This window comes from Dendrobates tinctorius, unplaced genomic scaffold (genome assembly GCF_039654945.1).
Source record: "Dendrobates tinctorius isolate UK_male_01 unplaced genomic scaffold, ASM3965494v1 ptg000067l, whole genome shotgun sequence".
In the NCBI taxonomy this organism is placed as follows: Eukaryota; Metazoa; Chordata; class Amphibia; order Anura; family Dendrobatidae; genus Dendrobates; species Dendrobates tinctorius.
Window position 1 is genome coordinate 1718814 of NW_027361735.1, and position 24621 is coordinate 1743434.

At 46.2% G+C, this 24621-nt stretch overlaps 1 long non-coding RNA gene across 2 annotated transcripts; it reads right to left on the reverse strand.

Moving 5' to 3' along the window:
- Positions 1-313: 313 nt before the first annotated feature.
- On the reverse strand, positions 314-9549 carry LOC141095135 (uncharacterized). 2 transcript variants are annotated; one of them, XR_012233313.1, is made up of 5 exons: positions 9509-9537; positions 8826-8968; positions 8638-8729; positions 3827-3912; positions 314-726 (listed from the first exon to the last, which is right to left on the reverse strand). It is a non-coding gene; the product is annotated as an uncharacterized lncRNA (long non-coding RNA). The 2 variants fall into 2 exon arrangements; XR_012233312.1 differs by having other exon boundaries at positions 315-726; positions 9442-9549.
- Positions 9550-24621: the final 15072 nt, after the last annotated feature.

Genomic DNA, 24621 nt, shown 5'->3' on the forward strand with positions numbered 1-24621 from the left:
AACTTTTTTGAATTTACCAAATGGCTGCAATGATCAAAGAGTGAAAAATTTAAAGTGTTCTGAATACTTTCCGAACTCACTATACCTCAATGAAGACTGGAGTTGAGCAGCTAAAGGAAGAATATACTGTAAGTCAATTTTCTTCCTGTAGCAGCAGATCCAATAAGGCAGCTGAACATGATTTTAACACTATTTACCTGCATATTAACCCTATTTATGCAAGTACATAGCATTTCAAGACCTGACAGGTTCTCTTTAGGCGTGTATTCACATCACATACAGTATATGGATTACAGTGTCTACACTTTTTTCACTTATGCTACATAATCCCAAAAAAACATATAGTGAATAGAAAGTACAAGAAATACTCCTAGCACCCAGTCTGCTAGGGTCACAGTGTGCATCTTATTGTTTTGTTTATTTTTACTATATTTTCAGTGCACAAATATTTCAGCACTTTCTATTTCATTGTTATTTGTTACTTTACTTAATGACATTTTCTACTTTAAAATGTGTGGTTATCTGTCAACAGTATGCAATGAACAAGAAAAATGCAGTAAAATGCTCCCTTTATCTCTCCATTTATACATTCTAGTGGCAACATGTTTCATTTCCTATTGTATTCACTGTCATTCATCTAGTCTCTTATCATAGCATTAGCTACTTTCCAATGGCTCTTGAGACTTTATTGTTCCTGTTTTAGATTTGTACTATTGCTCTCCAAATCTGTTGGAAATAAAGAATCGTTATTGCTCTCTTTAAGTTATAGAATCATGCAGTAACTATATACATTCATACAGTATATTTAAGACATTTTTTTCCAGTTTTGACACTAGGTACCATTTATGATTGGATTGTTTCTATATGTGTAGCGCCCTCCATGAAGCATGGTGGGGAAGGTGTGACAGTGTGGGGATGCTTTGATGATAACACTGTTGGTGATTTATTTTAAAGTCAGGGTACCCTTATCCAGCATGGCTACCACAGCATTTTGCATTAAATTGCCATCCAATCTGGTTTGCACTTAGTGGGACCATCATTTGTGTTGCAAGAAGGCAATGACGCAAAACATATATCTTATGTAAGGACTATGTGATCATAAATGAGAGTAATGGAGTGATGCATCACATGCTGGTGGGCCAGTAATGTCTCATCTTCCCGTGTCATCACAGACCATGGAGAAGCCTATACTGGATTAAGGTGGGTGCCACTAGCTGAGTGTCATTTACTTCAAGTCAGTGGGGAACTTTTTTTTGTCAAGAGTACATGTTTCATGAGAATATTCCAGAAGGAACCTCCTTTCACCATACCCTTTTCAATTACCGAGCGTAAGTGATTGCCTCTCCATTTTGGAAACATCCTTTGATACTTTACCACCTAGCATTAGACATTGCACCCTACACCCTCAAGCACTCCTTGATTGAGAAGGTACGTCTCCTAGTATGTCTAGCTCAACAATCATTACATGAAGGACAAAAGGTTGGGGGCACAGCTGGGCATATAACATCAGAGATTAAATAAACAGGGGTGCTGCATAATGCACGGAAAGACACATGGAACAGTTAGAGAAAAAGATCCATGCACGAAGCTGCGGTCAGCAGCGATACGTGTGGGGCTCCCCACATCACCTTTGGTCCCGGGACCACTGTCCAATTTTCTTTGCTATCCCTGACGCCATGACATGTGCTCTCCCGGTTGGTGACTTGCTGGCTATTTTAGCCCTAAGCCTTACCTTGGTGCTTTCTTCAATGCAGGTTATTTTCACTTTAGGGGGGGTACTCCCTTTTCATAGGGGCACCATCTTTACATGTATCTCATGCAAATACTCTGATCTCAAACAGGGCTCTGTCTCTCTTTTTTTGCCTTCTGGGGGGACACCCAGATGGGCACAATTTCTGCAAGTATTCAGGATATATATATATATATATATATATACACACACACACACACACACACACACACACTACTTAGTCTTGGGGATTCTTGAGTCACCCATATTATATTATGGTGTGCTATATTGCTGCTTTATGTGACCTATGTGATGTGTTTTGCCTTTTTAATTGATTTTATTGTGGTTTGTTTTGTCTACCAATAAAAAATTGTTTATACACTTTCTTGCGTATCATGGGCTCTACATATTTTTACTCATGGGTGTGCGCTTTTTTGTGCATGGATGTTTATCTCTAATTGTTCCAACAATCATTACATTTGACTGCTACACAATATTCCTATCTTCATAAATCAATATTACCACATCTACAGCCAGTGGAACCTCCCCACACACTTGGTTCAGAAAACTTTGGACTCACACTCATGCCAACCTGAAATAAGCATCTTACCATTATTTCCTTCCAAAATTCAGTGTTAGCGATACACCCTCATACAGTATCTGCTCTTTCACCTACAATACCACTTCAGTGGAAACTTCAAACATCTTCCTTTCACCAGTGGATAAATAAGTTTAAGCAAAGCTTAAGATCAGAAGAACTTTTATACTGGGAGTACATAACTCATGCCAAGTATTAAATAACCTGGGGTCTGTGGCTCTCTGTCATATCTACAGTAGTTAACCAACACAAGAATCAGATGTGCAAAGAAGTCTCTTAAAATATAACTTTCATTAAAGTAAAAAAATGTACAATAGAAACAGGAATGAAGAATAAAATAGGGAAAGCCCCAATGGAGGACCACAGAATAAATACATATGCTGTAGATTTACATCTAGCTCAATAGTTAGCCTTCCCAGGGCAAAGTGCTCATGAGATGGCAATATATAATGCCAAAAATGACAGGGCACATGCCCCTGGACAAAGCAAAGGTGAAATGCGCAATGAGGTAGGACCACATGCTCTCATCATTTGCCACATCATAATATGTAATTACTTTATTAATATCATGTCTTGGACAGTTAGATGTACCTACTAAGGGAGACATATATGGGTAATCTTACATTGAAATTCACTTGCTAACTTTAAAGAGGGTTTTTACATATATTCACTCTCACCTGCATACTTTACGTAATGTACCCTGTATAATCCTGTCTTTCTCTGGCAGTTTATATAGCCATCTCATGACCACTTTGCCCTGAGAAGGCTAACTACTGAGTTATATATAAATGTACAACAAACGTATTTATTTCTATCGTCCTCTTTCCTTCTTTTATTCTTGTTTTTATTGAGCATTTATTACTTTAGTAAAAGTTATATTTTATGAGACTTATATGCATTTTCTGGTTCTTGTGTTGGTTGTCTATGTATGGGGTGCGTCTTCAGCCAAATTAATTGTATATTTATATTCTCTTACATGTTGGTCCTAATTCAAGCCTAGTTATAGTGGCCTTTTTTAAAGTGTATTCATAAATCATGCACCTGAAATTAAGCTGAGTTTAAGGTCAATTATTACATCATTGGATCATAATGACCTCATTGATATCTCTTATCTAACAGGTCTGACTATGTTGATATTGAAAAGTTTTTTTGCATAAGTGACAGTAACATTGCAATGCAATCATGTGTATACTGAACCCTCCTCTGTTTTTTTTGCTGTTTCTCACTGATAAAAACAATAAAGATATATTTTAAAAAAGGAGTACACCTTTAATGTCTAATATGACTTAATCATGAATCATTTCTGTGATAAAAAGATAATCCAAATATTATTTCATCATATGCAATTAATGAAGTTTTTTTTTTTTTTAGGAAATAATTTGATTTTTCACAAAATGTGGTAAGTGAATTCTAAAGTCTGGAACTGAAAAAGACGCAAAGATGTTTGTAAAGGAATACAATCTGTACATTAGAGTGAATTTTAATAATCAAAGCCATACCTTACATTGCTTGACCTTGTTTGTCATTGAATCATTAATTGCACCACGCAACATTTCTATTCTGATCAGTTCTGCCACACGTTATTCTAGCATAGTCGTTGTGGATAATGAAAAGAGTGAAATTCATTACCAGCATGCTAAGCCACTTATCGTCATTTTTAAATTCATTAGCTATCATAAAAATGCAAAAATATGATAATCGATGTGAGTGTCTAATAAACATAATACTACATTTCATAGGTCCTAATTCATTTACTCACATACCTGCTATGTATATAATTTGTGAATGTAAATAATTTAAGAAAATGTTTTCGTTATCTAATAAAGATATAATGAATTTTATCTATTTGAAGAATTGATAATAATGTGTAAAACTCTGAAATGGTAATTAGAATATTAAAAGACTATTTAAAAAAAATATGTCTATGTTGTATATAATTCTTAAAGTAAGTTTGTTTTGAAAATCTAAGTACTATGTGATGGGTTGCTATAGGCAACATTTTTTTTTTTTCTCTATAGGTTTCAATAATTATCATATTATGCTTACTAGTGGTCTAACATTCTTCATTGATTTCACCTCAATGTCATTTAAGGTGTAACTAGACACACCCCTGTGTCTGGGTATTGAGACTGTAATGTATTATTTAGAGATTGTCACCATCATATTTCTTTCAGTTGTCATCATCCCCTCAGACTCCTGTGATGTCTACTTTTTCTATCTGCCGCTGGTTAGCCCATCATTTGTTGTAAGCATCACAAGCTGTTATCACATTCTGGTCTGCTTACATTCCTTGCAGAATGCTAAAGTTTGCTATGGATTATGCTACCTACGGTGACTTGCGAAAAGTCTTGGCTTTTTACCTATTTTATTACATCACAACCTGTGTTTAAATATTTCTGTAATCTGATTTGTGTGTGATTCATGAGCACCAAATAGTCTAAGTTGGTGAAATGAAGTCAGGAAGATATAGGCAAAAATTAAATTTATTGGACCAAATAAATAAAAACTAGCATGTGCATTTGTATTTACCCCTTTTGCTTGAAACCCCTAAAATTTCGGAAGCAAGCAATTATCTTCATAAGTCACATGCTTAGTGAAAGAAAATCCACCTGTGTGCAAGCTAAGTGTCACATTGTCTGTCAGTATGTACACACCTTTTCTAAAAGGACACAGAGGTTGCAACACGATAAAACATGGGGCACCACTAACTAAAGTTTTTGAGAAGTGCAAGTCAGGGTTGTGTTGAAAAAAAAAAGCAATCTCTGATGATTCCCAGATAACCATCATCATCCATTATCATCCATTATCATCAAATAGAAAGAACATGGTACTACAACAAACCTGCCCAAGAGACATCCGACCATCAAAACTCTCAGTCCTGGCAAGGAGGGCATTAATCAGAGAGGCAGCACAGAGAACAAAGGTAACCCTGAAGGAGCTGCAGAGTTTGCAAGCAAAAACTGGAGTATGTGTCCATACGACCACAATAAGCCATACACTCCATAGAGGTGGCCTTTATGGAAAAGTGGCTTTTGCTTACACACAAAAATTGTAAGGCTCATTTTGAATTTGCCAAAAGGCACATAGGAGACTCCCCAAATAAATGAAGGAAGGTGCTGTAGTCAGATGGGACCAAAATTTGAATTTTTTTGCCCACCAAGATAAAGGCTATGTCTGGTGCCAAACCAACAAAGCTCATCACCCCAAGAACACCATCCCCAGAGTGAACCATGGAGGTGGCAGCATAATGCTGTGGGGATGTTTTTAGGCAGCAAGAAAACAGTAAATGGTCCTAGTCGAGGGGAAGATGGATGGTGTAAAATACAAGGATATACTTAGGCAAAACCTGTTTCAGTCTGTCAGTGATTTGTGACTGGGATTGAGGTTTACCTCCTAACATAACAGTGAACCAAAGGATACTGTTAAAGCAGCACTCAAGTGCTTTAAGCAGAAACTTGAAAATTTTTTGAGTGACCTAGTCAAAGCCAAGACCTTAACCGAATTGAGAATCTGTGGTCAGACTTGAAGATTCCATCTAACTTGAAAGAACTGGAGCAGTTGTGCCTTGAGGAATGGGCAAAATTACATTGACAAGATGTGGAAAACTCTTAAAAACCTTATCTAAAGCCACTTGCAGCCATAATTGCCACAAAAGGAGACTCTGCAAAATACTGACTTTAGGGGTGTGAATAGTAATGCACACTTAAGTTATGTTGTCCTATTTGCTGTTTGCTTTACAAAAAAAAAAAGAAAGAAGAAACTAATATCCACAGTTGTAGGCATGTTCTTTACATGAACTGATGCAAACCTTAAAAAAAAAAAAAAAAAAAAAACAATGGAACTCCAAGCTGTAAGGTAGCAAAACACTGAAAATGCCAAGGGGGTGATTAGTTTAGCAAGGCACTGTACATGTGTGTGCCGCTTCATGCCAGCTATTTTCCTTTTTTATTTGCCTTCCTGGTTTTTGTGGCATTTTGTATGTCTTACCCTGTTTGTTTGCCGTTAGGGATGGCGGAACGCACTAAATATAAAATAGAAAGTGCGTTCACCACCCGGGGTCCACCATGCGGTGGTGTTAAACTGCTGCTATATAATGGCAGACGCACAATATGGCGGTATATGGCACATGGGTTGAACGTCACCTGGTGTGCAGTGGGCGTACTCTATTAGCTTCACAGAGATGCCTTAAACATAAATACTGAACCTGTTGGACTCACAGGTCTCAGAGAAAAGCACGCACAGTATATGGTCACAGGAGCTAAGCCCAAGGCAGAGGGACAGAGTCCGTCTTGACTTACAATGCGTGTGGTGTTGCTACCGCGGACGCCCACAGGTGCTGCAGACTGCAGTGCGGTGACTGACAGCCGCTATGCGACAGTGCCCAGGAGGGGCGCACTGTCGGACGCTAGTTAGGTGATGATATGGACTGTGGCCTGTAGCGTGCCACTGACTGGCGCTGACTCTATGACTAAGTCCCTATCCACACACGTGTGCCCACGTGAGAACCTCCGGCCAAAGGCGAGAAGGGACAAAGGTCTTGCCCGGCGGCACTGAGTTTGGCCACTGCAGGGCGCTGTTATCCTGGGAAACAGAGAGTGGACAGTGGTAACCGCAAGTGGAGTTTTGCGCCGGACATGCCTCGAGACACCTCCATGGGATCTGGGGGTGGAATCTCTGGCTCGGGTGATTCCAGAGGTTCAAAGAGGTTGGGAGCCGATCTAACCTTCCGTCTGGATTGAGCACGCTCCAACCCACCCTCCGAAAAACGGAGATCAATGCGGGTGGAAATAGCAATCATCTACTCCAGACTTACGGGCACCTCTCTGGTTGATAGGTTTAGCGGAGCGCGTTAAGGATGCTCTTTCTAGAACACAGGGATGAGGGCTTTATCAGACCACTCCAGCTTAGAAGCCAGTGTCCGAAAAAGGACGGCATACTGACTGACCGAGAAGGATCCCCGAGTTAACGCTAGTAGCTGGAGAGAGGTGTCGTGAGTGACCCTTACTGTTCTATATGCCTTCCATCTGTTCCCATGCCCTAGATAACTGTGTACACCCTGACTTGCAGCTTTGTGAATTCATCTCTATAAGTGAACCTTCCACTATATTCAGACCATTAATTCTAAAGCTTAAGTGGCAACCACCATTGTCATTGTATACAAAGGATTTTTCTGGACTGGTTTTGCAATTAGTTGCAAGCCAACGAGAACTTGTCTAGGTTTGGCAAGACCTCTCAGTCTACAGTATATAAATACACTGTTTCAGACTATTGCAGTTTCACAGCCATCCTCAACACCTTCTAAAGCTTAGTTATTACCCAAGACATTCTGCTTGGAGAACATCCCCACATTTATCTATACCTTCCCATTTCTATGAAGATCCTAAACTCTGCTAAGTTTTTGTGACCCAATGCACTGTACAATTTCAGTTTTGTCCCCAGCAATTTTTTTTAATGGTTAAAAGTGGCACACCTTTTTTAATCTGGAAATGCTTTGGTGTTGGCTGCACTATTATGGGAGCAAGACTACTCTATTTCTTCCAGACTGTTGTGCCAATGCTCTGGGTCCATGTGTCCACCCAGACTTTGTGAATCTACCTCTTTGAGTGAATCTAATATATTAGTTTATTTTTTACAGATGAAGGATGATCCTCTGGTTTATGCTGAGAATTTACAGTTTCAATTGTCATGGATGATAGAGCTGAGCACAAAGATTCTCAAGACCCTGGTCCAGAAGCCACATCAATAGTCAATGGATACCCCTGACCAAAGCACTGCTAAGCTCCAATTACTTACAACATTCTGGGCACCTCTACAGATTTTTAGCCCACATCTTAATCATGTGTGTGTTGCGCTGAAATGTAATAGCGTTGAAACAACCTAAAAATCAGCAGAGGCGCCAGAGATGCCCTGGGTTGTAGACATTTCACAGTGCTCTCTTCTGGTAGCCACAAACTACTGACATGGTTGCTGGACAAGGGCCCTCAGATGTCACATTTTTTTCTCATGTTTACTGGGTACATATTTGAATGTTTTCTGTACAGTGAGCTTAGTAACAGTGTCTCTACCCATTGTGATCTTCTGTGAAGATGCGTATAGCCACAACAGCTATAAGCAGCTGTTTGAAACAATTTTCAAATCCAAATTCATAAAAGCAAAAACAAAGATTTACCATTGCTAACAATGGAAGTACGGTATTCTGCAGCATTTTTTTTCTTGCTGATTTAGACAAGAAATTCTTGCTGAAATTCATGTGAATAAATACTGTACTTCATGTGAACATACCCTTACATATTCTCATTAGTTGACTTACTATGTTCTAGAAATGTCTGCCAAATCCTTTCTACATTTTTGGTGCACAAGATCTTGTATTTGGTCACACTCCTTTCCAACAAAATGGCATCCCTATCAAAAGACGTAACAAAGTCCATTACACAAAATAAATCCTGTGCAACATTTAGGCAAATACAACATTTAGAATAAAAATATACCGTAACTCACACAGATCCAGAAGAGTAGCTTTTATTGCCATGTAGTTTCTTGGCTTTGTGACCAGTAATCCCCATACCACCCATCACTGTGCAAGTCTGAAGGTCTTTGTATAAACAGTATCTTGTTAGTCTTATACCCCTGTTGTCTCTATCCTAGTGACAAATAAAGAGAAGAGTATATGCACATAAATAGGGATCACCACACACTAATATAATCAAGAATCAAATTTTATTATAGTGAACACAACAAGCAAACACTTAGTTTAAAAACAATTAAAATGTCTGAACTCACAGACAAACAAAAACAATGGGTCATGTTAATAGACAGTTAAATACTGTGGGCCCCAGAATTAACCATTTAATCAAATAACAAAATATCTACTGAATTTCAACATCTGGGATCTAACACCACAGGTTAACAATCCCAATCTTATTCATTGTCATAATATCATGGTGTTAATACAAATATACCAGAATATCTACATATCAAGTCCTATAGGGAAACACGGTGATTGCATAAGGGATACACAGGCAAAATAAACCCCATGTGTATGCATCAAATTCTAAACATGTTACCACTAAATCAAATACAAGAAAATAGGGACAACATAGCCCCTTTCCCTAACATGATATCACCAGGTTTCTGAGGACAAGCAGACCAATGGTTAAATTGTATGGGACCCCCAAACCCACGCGTATCGACACTATGAAGTGTCTTTCTCAAGGTCAGTGTAGTGCTCTGTTAGAGTCCTTAGTATAAATACACAGCAAATTGATAGTAACTCTTACCAGCTGAGCGTCTTTTTGATGCGGAAGAAACAAATCAGTCATGGGCTTAGTGAGACAGCGTTCTAACTATGCCATTGCGCAGGTGCCGGAGTATACCGGCGGAAGTTTCAACATGAATGATGAATCAAATAACGCACACAAGTTGTTCTGTGTGTGAACACACCTCTATTATTTAACATCAGTTCCCTCATAGCCCAGTCACCTGGGTTTAATGGTCACAAATCCAGTCACAGCACTACATGTCAAAATAGCACAAATAAGCCACCGTAACTTACGAAGGTAATATGGCACATAAGCTGTTATGTGTGAACACACCTCTATTGTTTTAAACAAATCATTAGTTCTTTCATTGCACAGGTGCCTAAACTTAATACATCGCAAAAAACCTCTCTGGAGACAACGCATTAGCGCTGCAGCGCATATATAGAAAGTCCCACGTCACTCTGCCTCCTGGCACAGATCCTGTCACAGTGCTATATATCAAAATAGCACATATGAGCTTTTATAAATCTATTCTGATCCAATTTGACACACAAGAGAAGTAAATAAAGTATGGCACATGAGTTATTATGTGTGTGAACACACCTCTATTGTTTTGTCCAAAAAAATAAAAATTTATCCTTAACATGACACATGAGATGTTACATGTGTGAACACACCTCTATTGTTTAAAATCTTTGCATTGCGCAGGTGCCCGAGCTTAATACCTCACAATAGCCTCACTAGAGGCAACGCACTAATGCAATAGCGCATGTATAGAGAGTCCCATGTCACTCTGTATCTTGGCACAGGTCCAATCACAGTGCTACATATCAAAGTGGCGCATATGAGCTCTTATAAAACTATTTTTATCCACTTTGACACACCAAACCAACAACTCAAGTGAAGCACATGAGTTATGTGTATGAACACACCACCGTTGTTTTAAATAAGTACTATTTCGGCTACGTTCATGTGCACTTACTAGGCATCAATTATCGATGCACAGGCACCTGGCTGTGCTGCCAGGAGTTAGTGCAATTGCTTGCACTCACTACTCTGAAAACATCGCTCAAGTGCGATGACGCATCCATAGGAGACCCTATATCCCTCCAAATCTTGGCACAGATACATTCAAAGTGCAAAATATATCCAAACAGTTTTTCCATGTTAGATTAAACCAACATATATATATATATATATATATATATATATATCGTGTCACTCAGAAACCAGGACTTGATATCTAGGACGAAATTAGCCTCCTATGAAGTGTAGTCAGGCCAAAAAAAAAAAAAAGGAAGACAAGGATCCCCATATCTCCAGACAGTTATAACTAATGAAGCTTTAATGTCCCACTGTTAACCACAAGGACATAACACGTTGATAGTTGTCTTGTCACAATCCACTTTTATAATTCATATCTTCCAAAAGGTATTCTTCCAGCTTTAGATCCTATTACTAGAATCCTAAAAATAAAGCAGAAGAAAGAAGCTAGTGCAAGTAGGATTAATGGAACTGGGGGTTCCCGGGGGGTATTCGAAGAGAAGAGAAGGGAAGGACAAAACCAAATAAGGTTGCAAAACCTCTGCAGAGTGGTCATCAAAGGAGATAAAGTACATAATCATTAGCTCACTTTGTAAAACCCTGTGTACAACAGTTCTTCATTTAAGCCCCTTGGAGCCAGACTTTGAAGTTCAAAAATCCATCTGGCTTCCCGTCTCAAAAGCTCACTCGTAATTCTACCCCCCTGATGTTTGTATACACTCCCTCCAGCCCCATTACCCGAAGAGTCTTAGAACTGCTGTTATGTTAAGGGCACATCAACGTAACATAACTCATGTGCTTCACTTGAGTTGTTGGTTTGGTGTGTCAAAGTGGATAAAAATAGTTTTATAAGAGCTCATATGCGCCACTTTGATATGTAGCACTGTGATTGGACCTGTGCCAAGATACAGAGTGACATGGGACTCTCTATACATGCGCTATTGCATTAGTGCGTTGCCTCTAGTGAGGCTATTGTGAGGTACTAAGCTCGGGCACCTGCGCAATGCAAAGATTTTAAACAATAGAGGTGTGTTCACACACATAATAACTCATGTGCCATACTTTATTTACTTCTCTTGTGTGTCAAATTGGATCAGAATAGATTTATAAAAGCTCATATGTGCTATTTTGATATATAGCACTGTGACAGGATCTGTGCCAGGAGGCAGAGTGACGTGGGACTTTCTATATATGCGCTGCAGCGCTAATGCGTTGTCTCCAGAGAGGTTTTTTGCGATGTATCAAGTTTAGGCACCTGTGCAATGAAAGAACTAATGATTTGTTTAAAACAATAGAGGTGTGTTCACACATAACAGCTTATGTGCCATATTACCTTTGTACGTTAAGGTGGCTTATTTGTGCTATTTTGACATGTAGTGCTGTGACTGGATTTGTGACCATTAAACCCAGGTGACTGGGCTATGAGGGAACTGATGTTAAATAATAGAGGTGTGTTCACACACAGAACAACTTATGTGCGATATGTGATTCATCACTTTAAAGTTGATAAGATTAGTCTTATAAAAAGCTTATATGGGTTATGATGATATGTTGCACTGCGTCAGAGACATGGAACTCTCTATATATGCGTTTTCGCATTAGTGCGCCATTTCTAGTGCGGCTATTTTAAGATATTAAGTCCAGGTGCCTGTGCATTGAAGGATGAAGGTGTGCTGGGTCTCTTGAGAGACTGTGACTGGATTTGTGACCATTAAATCAAGGCGACTGGGCAACGAGGGAACTGATGTTAAATAATAGAGGTGTGTTCACACACAGAACAACTTGTGTGCGATATTTGAATCATCATTCATGTTGAAACTTCTGCCGGTATATTCAGGCACCTGTGCAATGGCATAGTTAGAACGCTGTCTCACTAAGGCTAGTTTCACACTAGCGTTTATGAGCACAGCGGCGGCTGCGCACGGCCGCCGCTAAGCCCCGCCCCCTGTCGCGCCTCCGCCGGTAGCTCTGCCCACCGGCACATGACGCTGCATGCACCCTGCGTCCCCTATCTTTATCACTGGGGGCGCAGGCCGTGCGCAGTATGCGTTTAGCAGCGCATGCATCCTTTTGACGGTGCGCTGACCTGCGCCAAACGCAACCTGCTGCAGTTTGGTTGCGTCGGCGCACCGTCAAAAAGGCGCATGCGCCGCCAAACGCATACTGCGCACGGCCTGCGCCCCCTGTGATAAAGATAGGGGATGCAGGGCGCATGCAGCGTCATGCGCCGGTGGGCGGAGCTACCGGCGGGGCGCGGCAGGGGGCGGGGCTTAGCGGCGCCCGTGCGCAGGCCGTCGCTGCGCTCATAAACGCTAGTGTGAAACTAGCCTTAGTCCATGACTGATTTGTTTCTTCCGCATCAAAAAGACGCTCAGCGGGTAAGAGTTACTATCAACTTGCTGTGTATTTATACTAAGGACTCTAAGGCCGGGGTCACACTAACCGACGCAAAATACGGTCAGTGTTTTACATGCGTAATACGGAAGAATGGCCCCTAAACAGTGCTCCGTATGTCATCCGTAATCAAGGTGTGGTCGCGTATTTTGCGCATGTAAGCATCCGTATGTAATCCGTATGGCGAGATTTCCTCGCAGGCTTGCAAAATGGACATATAATGGAGCCCTATGACAGGGTTTATAACAGAAACCAAAGAATAGATATAGACACATAGAATGCATATATATATATATATATATATATATTAGAGTTGAGCGAAACGGGTCGAAAAATTTCAAAAGTCGCCGACTTTTGGCAAAGTCGGGTTTCATGAAACGAAACCCGACCCTAGGATGAGGTCGGCCACGAGGTCGGCGACTTACGCGCCAAAGTCGCATTTCAAAAGTTTGTTTTGCGCTCTTTTTCAGCCAATCAGGATCCACGGACACTGTGGGCAACGTGATGACATAGGCACGGGTCACCACTAGTGTTGAGCATTCCGATACCGCAAGTATCGGGTATCGGCCGATATTAGCGGTGTCGGAATTCCGATACTTCCGATACTTTTGTCATATCGGATACCGGAATCGGAAGTTCCCATCATGCTATGAGCCTGCTTGCTTTGATTAAGCCAATGGGAATCCTCCGAAGTGTGGGCACATCCTGCTAGGCATGTAGGCATGTTAACTATTGGCATGGCTGTGATTGGCTGCCGAAATGATGTCATGATGCACTATAAAACCCACCGCAGCTGCCATTTCTGGTTCACTCTGCTGTGAATTCAGTTAGGGACAGGCTGCTGTAGAAGACTGTGAGGGACAGTTAGAAATAGCGATTCCACCAAACATCTAGTGCTTTACCCAGGCTACATAAGCCACCACTGTAGCCTTCTTTGCCCTAGCAGCAGTGTTCACAGCTGTCTGCAAGGGGTGTGTGAGTGCAGCTCACGCTGTGGAGTGGGTCCTGCAGCCACGTCTGGTTGTAGGCTGCCCAGCGTGCCTCACTGCTGCCTCATACATCTTTTAATTTTTGAGCTGCATTTTTTACATAATTTCAATCTAGTGTGCTTCCATCCGTATCCATATACGTTGGTTGCAAACACTAGTAGTAGACAGCGGAGCCTTTCTGCAGCCTTTCAGTGCTAGTGTCCACTTTGCTGCACTGTTCACGGCTGTTTGAGAGGTCTCTGACTGTGTGTGAGTGCAGCTCATGCTGAGTAGTGTGTCCTGCAGCTACGTCTGGTTGTAGGACGCTCAGCGTGCGTCAGCGCCTCACACATATTTTTATTTGAGTGCAGCTCATTTTTTCTTCTATTAGTGTGCATCCATCCGTCTCCATCTACGGTGGTTGCAAACACTATATAGGAGTACACAGCGGAGCCTTTCTGCAGCCTGTCAGTGCCAGTGCCCACTTAGCTGCACTGTTCACGGCTGTCTGAGAGGTCTCTTGACTGTGTGTGAATGCAGCTCACGCTGAGTAGAGTGTCCTGCAGCTACGTCTGGTTGTAGGACGCTCAACGTGCGTCACTGCCTCACACATATTTGTCTTTGAGTGCAGCTCATTTTTTCTCCTATTAGTGTGCATCCATCCGTATCCATCAACATTGGTTGGTTGCAAACACTATATAGGAGTAGATAGAGGAGCCTTTTTTTCTGGCTTGTGCCCTGCCGGCGCAGCCAGATTAGTATTACCCAATTTTTTTGGAGCCTCATCTTTTGCATTGTAGGTTACTTGCCTGCATTGTAATAGCTCCAAAAAGTTGGTGATACTATCAGTTTCAATTCTTTGTTCACATACTTTGAGTTTGTTTCCAACAAAGAAACCACAAAAAAAGTTCACCAAACACTACATTTGGAACTTGTGTAGGCCACATCAGCTCCTATTAAAGTCTAGTCCACACACACACACTTCATAAAATTAGTGTTTCTTGTACCTGTAACCAGCTGTTCAGGAATAAGCACACTAAGGCCCCCCTTTGTACTTTTCTGCCTATCTTAAGCAGTCTGGCAAGATGAAGAAGGCAGGGAGTAAGGCGCGTGGGCGTGGGCGTGGAGTTTCAGCAGGGAGAGGACGTGGGGATTCTGCAGGTAGAGGACGTGGGGATTCTGGGCCTGCTGCGGGCACCAGTGGATCAGCATCCCCCAGTTTTAGCAGGCAACAGTCCTTTATGCGCAGCTTTGCAGGACCTCAACGTACCCCACTGCTGCGGGAGGAACAAATTGAAGCCGTTGTCGGATGGATGGCAGCTAACGCATAGACTTCAATTACTTCCACAGCCTCTCAGGACCAGGTCTCTTCACCACCTGCCAAAGTGCCCAGGCAGACAGAGAGACATGGACAGGAGCCATCACAGTCTCTACTTCTGTTCTCGGAATCTGTTGGCTTGGAAAGAGGGGGCCAGCCAAGCAGCATTCCTGAATGTGAAGAAGAGGGAGTATGCAGTGATGCGCAACTTCTTTGTCCCTCTGAATCTGAAGAGGCGAGTGGGCCAGTGCCTATGGTCAGCACACCTCAGTACACATCAGATGATGACGAGACTCAGTTGCCACTTTCTGGTGCGTACGGTGCTGGCGAGACAACCCCGGAGAAGCAGCTGTTTGAAGAGGGGATGGAAGATGATGAGGTCCTTGACCCATCATGGCGTGAGGAACAGGAAGGTGGTGGGAGCAGCTTGGAGGAAGAGATTCCCCTACCGGCCAAAACAGGAGGCAAAGGGAGGGGGAAGACTTGGTTGCCTGTACCCTCCACTTCGGCACCCGTTAGGAGCATTCCTCATTCCAAAGGCAAAACGGGCGCTCCCAAGACTTGCAGTGCGTGGTCCTTTTTTGACACAGTTGCAGATGACATTTGCTTTGTCAAATGCAAGCTGTGTCATCAGAAAGTCAAAAGAGGGAGAAATGTCAGCAACCTCAATACCACAAATATGTGGAAACATGTGCGCACCAAGCATGAGTTGGAGTTGCAGAGACACCCTGAAGACTTAGGCCAACGTACAGCACCACCTACCACCTCTTCAGTTCGTGTTGGGGCCTCTTCCTCCAGCTCACACACTGCTGGTTCGGCTTCCTCACAGGATCGCCAAGGAAGAACCTCTGCCACTGTTGTCCGGAGACCCTGTCAGATTCCACCCATAGCAGCACGTTCCCATCCATCACAGCCATCGGTAGCACAGGCATGGGATAAAAGGCGCCCTTACTCGGCAAACCATCCCCGAGCACAGTCTCTGAATGCTGGCATTGCCAAACTTCTGGCAGTTGAAATGCTGTCATTCAGGCTGGTGGACACTGACACCTTCCGGGACTTAATGGCATTGGCAGTCCCCCAATACAACGTGCCCAGCCGCTTTTATTTCAGCAGGCGAGCCGTCCCTGCCCTGCAAAAACATGTTGAGGGCAAAATAAAACATGCGCTACTAAACGCCGTTAGTAGCAAGGTCCACCTGACCACCGATGCGTGGACCAGTAACCATGGACAGGGATGATACCTTTCCCTCACTGCCCACTGGGTCAATGTTGTGGAGCCGGGTACAGATCTGGAGAGTGGCGCTGTACGTGTTCTTCCAACGACACGGATTGCAGGACTCCAGTCTGTACACATAGACTCCTCCTCCTACTCAAGTTCCTCAGAAACAGCAGAGCAGGAGCCTGTTACGACCGATATGAGCACAGCCGTGGCCAAACGTCAACAGGCTGTACTCAAATTAATTTCTTTGGGGAATCGAAGCCACACAGCGCAGGAGCTCTGGAATGCTATCAAGCAGGAGAGCGATGTGTGGTTTGGGCCAGCGAATCTCCAGCCGGGCTTGGTAGTGTGTGACAATGGCCAAAATCTGGTGGCAGCTCTTGGCCTAGGCAACCTCACACACATCCCATGTCTGGCACATGTGCTTAACTTGGTCGTGCAGAGCTTTCTGAGGGACTATCCGGATCTTGATGCACTGTTGCACAAGGTCCGCATAGAGTGCGCTCACTTGCGGCGTTCCAGCACGGCAAGATCGCGCCTCGCTGCTCTGCAGAGACGATTTGGCCTTCCGGAACATCGCATCATATGTGACCTAACCACCCGGTGGAATTCAACGTTACATATGTTGGAGCGGTTGTGTGAGCAGCAGGCAGCAGTCATGGAGTACCAGCTGCATCAGGCGCAAACAAGTCGCACTGTGCGCCGTTCACACTTCAGCACCATTGAGTGGGCCTCTATGAAGGACATCTGCCTCGTTTTGCGTGCCTTCGATGAATCCACGTGGATGGCGAGTGCAGATGATGCACTAGTCAGCATGACTGTCCCCCTTATCTGCCTGCTTCAACAAACACTGCAAGCACTAAGGGATGAGGTTTCGGAAGAGGTGGAGGATGAGGAGTCCCAAATGCCATCTGCTTCTGGACAGTCTGCACTACGTGTTTCCTCACAAAGGCCTAGGCAGGGGACACTTTGTGAGGAGGATGAGGAGGAGTCAATGGAGGAGGAAGACATCTCTCCAGAGGAGGGAGGTACACAAACCTCTACTCAGTATGTACAGCGAGGGTGGGGTGATGCAGAGCAGGCCGAGGTCACGCCTCAAACAGGGGACAGCGGTTCTTTGGCAGTTGGGAGTCTGCAGCACATGGTTGATTTCATGCTGCAGTGCCTGAGAAACGACCGCCGCATCGCCCACATTCTCGTCTCGGCTGATTATTGGGTGTACACCCTCCTAGATCCTCGCTACCGGGACAGCGTACAAAGGCTCATACCAACGTTGAACCGGGAGCGTAAACTGCGGGAGTACGAAGAGTCACTGGTGCAGTCCATAATGTTTTCCATTCCACCCGACAGCATTGTTGCTAGTGCTTTACAAAGCAGCTCTGTGCGTCGAGGCAGTGGAGGAAACTCTGCACAAAGAGGGAGCAGAGGCAGCGCCGCAGCACAAGGCAAGACCACTATGGCCCAAATGTGGCAAAGTTTTGTGTGTCCACCACAATTGTCTACACCATCAGCGACGCCTCGAGTCAGCAGGAGGCAACGCTTCCGTCAGATGGTGTCAGACTACATGTCTTGCCCTGTCACTGTACTCCCAGATGGCTCTTCCCCCTTCAAGTTTTGGGTCTCTAAGCTGGATACATGGCCAGAGCTTAGCCAGTATGCATTGGAGGTGCTGGCTTGCCCTGCTGCCAGTGTATTATCGGAACGTGTCTTTAGTGCCGCAGGTGGTGTACTAACAGACCGTCGCACGCGACTATCTTCCGATAATGTTGACCGGCTGACTTTTCTGAAAATGAACAAGGCCTGGATCTCCAAAGACTTTGCCATTCCTCTTACAGACTAAATTAGTGGTTGGCAACTGTATCCAGGTCTGCTGGTGTGTTCATTTTTCTACCACCTGAACTATAATCCCTGGGCTTCAACACAGCCAGTTGTCGCTCAGATGTGTCGTCTGCACAGAGAAACACACTAGCTCCTGTGTTAGTGGGGTTCAGTAACGCCAGCTGATCCCCTGCTGTGTGGACGGCAAAGTCACCAGCTCCATCAACATTCAAACCACTACTGATTTTTAACCGTGCCCAACTTAGGTCTCTGGCTCCACTGTCTCTACTATTTCCCCTGGCCTCCAACCCCGCCATCTACATCTCTGAAGTGGCGTCAGCACAATCTACACTTGTTCCTGTGTTCCTGTGGCTCAGTCCCATCAGTTTATCCCCTGATGTGTGTCCGGCAAGGTCTCCTGCTCTGTCCACATTCCCATAACCAGTAGTGGGAATGAGGACAGAGCTGGCGAACTTGCCGGACAAACATCAGGGGATCAACTGACGGGACTGAGCACCAGTAACACAGGAACAAGTGTAGATTGTGCTGACACCACTTCAGAGATGTAGCTGGCGGGGTTGGAGGCCAGGGTAAATAGTAGAGACAGTGGAGCCAGAGGCCTAAGTGGAGCATGGTTAGAATCAGTAGTAGTCAACAACCTCCATAAAAACCGCTGCCCATTGGCCTCTGCATGGGGCATGCGTAATCCTGGGCTCCAACAGCGTCAGTTGGTGTTCAGAAGTGTCGTCTCCACAGAGCCAAACACATTCGTTCAAGTGTTAGTGGGGTTCAGCAATGCCAGCTGTTCCCCTGCTGTGGAGATAGCAAGTCTCCTGCTGCCTACACCTGCCAAAATCCAGTAGGCCCCAGCCTGATCCTCGCCTGATCCTGGGCTCCAACAGCGTCAGTTGGTGTTCAGAAGTGTCGTCTCCACAGAGCCAAACACATTTGTTCAAGTGTTAGTGGGGTTCAGCACTGCCAGCTGTTCCCCTGCTGTGGAGATGGCAAGTCTCCTGCTGCCTTCACCTGCCAAAAGCAACAGGGCCCAGCCTGCTCCTCGCCTAATCTTGGGCTCCAACAGCGTCAGTTGGTGTTCAGAAGTGTCGTCTCCACAGAGCCAAACACATTTGTTCAAGTGTTAGTGGGGTTCAGCACTGCCAGCTGTTCCCCTGCTGTGGAGATGGCAAGTCTCCTGCTGCCTTCACCTGCCAAAAGCAACAGGCCCCAGCCTGCTCCTCGCCTAATCCTGGGCTCCAACAGCATCAGTTGGTGTTCAGAAGTGTCGTCTCCACAGAGCCAAACACATTCGTTCAAGTGTTAGTGGGGTTCAGCACTGCCAGCTGTTCCCCTGCTGTGAAGATAGCAAGTCTCCTGCTACCTACACCTGCCAAAATCCAGTAGGCCCCAGCCTGCTCCTCGCCTGATCCTGGGCTCCAACAGCGTCAGTTGGTGTTCAGAAGTGTCGTCTCCACAGAGCCAAACACATTTGTTCAAGTGTTAGTGGGGTTCAGCACTGCCAGCTGTTCCCCTGCTGTGGAGATGGCAAGTCTCCTGCTGCCTTCACCTGCCAAAAGCAACAGGCCCCAGCCTGCTCCTCACCTAATCCTGGGCTCCAACAGCGTCAGTTGGTGTTCAGAAGTGTCGTCTCCACAGAGCCAAACACATTCGTTCAAGTGTTAGTGGGGTTCAGCACTGCCAGCTGTTCCCCTGCTGTGGAGATGGCAAGTCTCCTGCTGCCTACACCTGCCAAAATCCAGTAGGCCCCAGCCTGCTCCTCGCCTGATCCTGGGCTCCAACAGCGTCAGTTGGTGTTCAGAAGTGTCGTCTCCACAGAGCCAAACACATTTGTTCAAGTGTTAGTGGGGTTCAGCACTGCCAGCTGTTCCCCTGCTGTGGAGATGGCAAGTCTCCTGCTGCCTTCACCTGCCAAAAGCAACAGGCCCCAGCCTGCTCCTCGCCTAATCCTGGGCTCCAACAGCGTCAGTTGGTGTTCAGAAGTGTCGTCTCCACAGAGCCAAACACATTCGTTCAAATATTAGTGGGGTTCAGCACTGCCAGCTGTTCCCCTGCTGTGGAGATGGCAAGTCTCCTGCTGCCTACACCTGCCAAAATCCAGTAGGCCCCAGCCTGCTCCTCGCCTGATCCTGGGCTCCAACAGCGTCAGTTGGTGTTCAGAAGTGTCATCTCCACAGAGCCAAACACATTTGTTCAAGTGTTAATGGGGTTCAGCACTGCCAGCTGTTCCCCTGCTGTGGAGATGGCAAGTCTCCTGCTGCCTACACCTGCCAAAATCCAGTAGGCCCCAGCCTGCTCCTCGCCTGATCCTGGGTTCCAACAGCGTCAGTTGGTGTTCAGAAGTGTCGTCTCCACAGAGCCAAACACATTTGTTCAAGTGTTAGTGGGGTTCAGCACTGCCAGCTGTTCCCCTGCTGTGGAGATGGCAAGTCTCCTGCTGCCTTCACCTGCCAAAAGCAACAGGCCCCAGCCTGCTCCTCGCCTAATCCTGGGCTCCAACAGCGTCAGTTGGTGTTCAGAAGTGTCGTCTCCACAGAGCCAAACACATTCGTTCAAGTGTTAGTGGGGTTCAGCACTGCCAGCTGTTCCCCTGCTGTGGAGATGGCAAGTCTCCTGCTGCCTACACCTGCCAAAATCCAGTAGGCCCCAGCCTGCTCCTCGCCTGATCCTGGGCTCCAACAGCGTCAGTTGGTGTTCAGAAGTGTCGTCTCCACAGAGCCAAACACATTCGTTCAAGTGTTAGTGGGGTTCAGCAATGCCAGCTGTTCCCCTGCTGTGGAGATGGCAGTCTCTCCTGCTGTCTCCGCATTCCAAAGACAGTAGGCCTCAGCCTACACCCAGATTTCGCCTGGGCTTCAACACAGCCAGTTGTAGCTCGGAAGTGCCGTCCACACGGAAAGAGACACTTGCTGCCGTGTCTCAGTGGGGTTCAGTAACGCCAGCTGTTCCTCTGCTGTGTGGATGGCAGTCTCTCCTGCTGTCTCCGCATTCCAAAGACAGTAGGCCTCTGCCTACACCCTCCTATTTCCTGGGCTTCAACACAGCCAGTTGTAGCTCGGAAGTGCCGTCCACGCGGAAAGAGACACTTGCTCCCGTGTCTCAGTGGGGTTCAGTAACTCCAGCTGTTCCCCTGCTGTGTGGATGGCAGTCTCTCCTGCTGTCTCCGCATTCCAAAGACAGTAGGCCTCTGCCTACACCCTCCTATTTCCTGGGCTTCAACACAGCCAGTTGTAGCTCGGAAGTGCCGTCCACACGGAAAACTACACTTGCTCCCGTGTCTCAGTGGGGTTCAGTAACGCCAGCTGTTCCCCTGCTGTGTGGATGGCAGTCTCTTCTGCTGTCTCCGCATTCCAAAGACAGCAGGCCTCTGCCTACACCCTCCTATTTCCTGGGCTTCAACACAGCCAGTTGTAGCTCGGAAGTGCCGTCCACGCGGAAAGAGACACTTGCTCCCGTGTCTCAGTGGGGTTCAGTAACGCCAGCTGTTCCCCTGCTGTGTGGATGGCAGTCTCTCCTGCTGTCTCCGCATTCCAAAGACAGTAGACCTCTGCCTACACCCTCCTATTTCCTGGGCTTCAACACAGCCAGTTGTAGCTCGGAAGTGCCGTCCACGCGGAAAGAGACACTTGCTCCCGTGTCTCAGTGGGGTTCAGTAACGCCAGCTGTTCCCCTGCTGTGTGGATGGCAGTCTCTCCTGCTGTCTCCGCATTCCAAAGACAGTAGGCCTCTGCCTACACCCTCCTATTTCCTGGGCTTCAACACAGCCAGTTGTAGCTCGGAAGTGCCGTCCACGCGGAAAGAGACCCTTGCTCCCGTGTCTCAGTGGGGTTCAGTAACGCCAGCTGTTCCCCTGCTGTGTGGATGGCAGTCTCTCCTGCTGTCTCCGCATTCCAAAGACAGTAGGCCTCTGCCTACACCCTCCTATTTCCTGGGCTTCAACACAGCCAGTTGTAGCTCGGAAGTGCCGTCCACACGGAAAACTACACTTGCTCCCGTGTCTCAGTGGGGTTCAGTAACGCCAGCTGTTCCCCTGCTGTGTGGATGGCAGTCTCTTCTGCTGTCTCCGCATTCCAAAGACAGCAGGCCTCTGCCTACACCCTCCTATTTCCTGGGCTTCAACACAGCCAGTTGTAGCTCGGAAGTGCCGTCCACGCGGAAAGAGACACTTGCTCCCGTGTCTCAGTGGGGTTCAGTAATGCCAGCTGTTCCCCTGCTGTGTGGATGGCAGTCTCTCCTGCTGTCTCCGCATTCCAAAGACAGTAGACCTCTGCCTACACCCTCCTATTTCCTGGGCTTCAACACAGCCAGTTGTAGCTCGGAAGTGCCGTCCACGCGGAAAGAGACACTTGCTCCCGTGTCTCAGTGGGGTTCAGTAACGCCAGCTGTTCCCCTGCTGTGTGGATGGCAGTCTCTCCTGCTGTCTCCGCATTCCAAAGACAGTAGGCCTCTGCCTACACCCTCCTATTTCCTGGGCTTCAACACAGCCAGTTGTAGCTCGGAAGTGCCGTCCACGCGGAAAGAGACCCTTGCTCCCGTGTCTCAGTGGGGTTCAGTAACGCCAGCTGTTCCCCTGCTGTGTGGATGGCAGTCTCTCCTGCTGTCTCCGCATTCCAAAGACAGTAGGCCTCTGCCTACACCCTCCTATTTCCTGGGCTTCAACACAGCCAGTTGTAGCTCGGAAGTGCCGTCCACACGGAAAGAGACACTTGCTCCCGTGTCTCAGTGGGGTTCAGTAACGCCAGCTGTTCCCCTGCTGTGTGGATGGCAGTCTCTCCTGCTGTCTCCGCATTCCAAAGACAGTAGGCCTCTGCCTACACCCTCCTATTTCCTGGGCTTCAACACAGCCAGTTGTAGCTCGGAAGTGCCGTCCACACGGAAAGAGACACTTGCTCCCGTGTCTCAGTGGGGTTCAGTAACGCCAGCTGTTCCCCTGCTGTGTGGATGGCAGTCTCTTCTGCTGTCTCCGCATTTCAAAGACAGTAGGCCTCTGCCTACACCCTCCTATTTCCTGGGCTTCAACACAGCCAGTTGTAGCTCGGAAGTGCCGTCCACACGGAAAGAGACACTTGCTCCCGTGTCTCAGTGGGGTTCAGTAATGCCAGCTGTTCCCCTGCTGTGTGGATGGCAGTCTCTCCTGCTGTCTCCGCATTCCAAAGACAGTAGGCCTCTGCCTACACCCTCCTATTTCCTGGGCTTCAACACAGCCAGTTGTAGCTCGGAAGTGCCGTCCACACGGAAAGAGACACTTGCTCCCGTGTCTCAGTGGGGTTCAGTAACGCCAGCTGTTCCCCTGCTGTGTGGATGGCAGTCTCTCCTGCTGTCTCCGCATTCCAAAGACAGTAGGCCTCTGCCTACACCCTCCTATTTCCTGGGCTTCAACACAGCCAGTTGTAGCTCGGAAGTGCCGTCCACACGGAAAGAGACACTTGCTCCCGTGTCTCAGTGGGATTCAGTAACGCCAGCTGTTCCCCTGCTGTGTGGATGGCAGTCTCTCCTGCTGTCTCCGCATTCCAAAGACAGTAGGCCTCTGCCTACACCCTCCTATTTCCTGGGCTTCAACACAGCCAGTTGTAGCTCGGAAGTGCCGTCCACGCGGAAAGAGACACTTGCTCCCGTGTCTCAGTGGGGTTCAGTAACGCCAGCTGTTCCCCTGCTGTGTGGATGGCAGTCTCTTCTGCTGTCTCCGCATTTCAAAGACAGTAGGCCTCTGCCTACACCCTCCTATTTCCTGGGCTTCAACACAGCCAGTTGTAGCTCGGAAGTGCCGTCCACACGGAAAGAGACACTTGCTCCCGTTTCTCAGTGGGGTTCAGTAATGCCAGCTGTTCCCCTGCTGTGTGGATGGCAGTCTCTCCTGCTGTCTCTGCATTCCAAAGACAGTAGGCCTCTGCCTACACCCTCCTATTTCCTGGGCTTCAACACAGCCAGTTGTAGCTCGGAAGTGCCGTCCACACGGAAAGAGACACTTGCTCCCGTGTCTCAGTGGGGTTCAGTAACGCCAGCTGTTCCCCTGCTGTGTGGATGGCAGTCTCTCCTGCTGTCTCCGCATTCCAAAGACAGTAGGCCTCTGCCTACACCCTCCTATTTCCTGGGCTTCAACACAGCCAGTTGTAGCTCGGAAGTGCCGTCCACACGGAAAGAGACACTTGCTCCCGTTTCTCAGTGGGGTTCAGTAACGCTAGCTGATCCCCTGCTGTGTGGATGGCAAAGTCTCCTGCTGCCTACACAGTCCTACTACTACTGATTTTTAACCGTGCTCC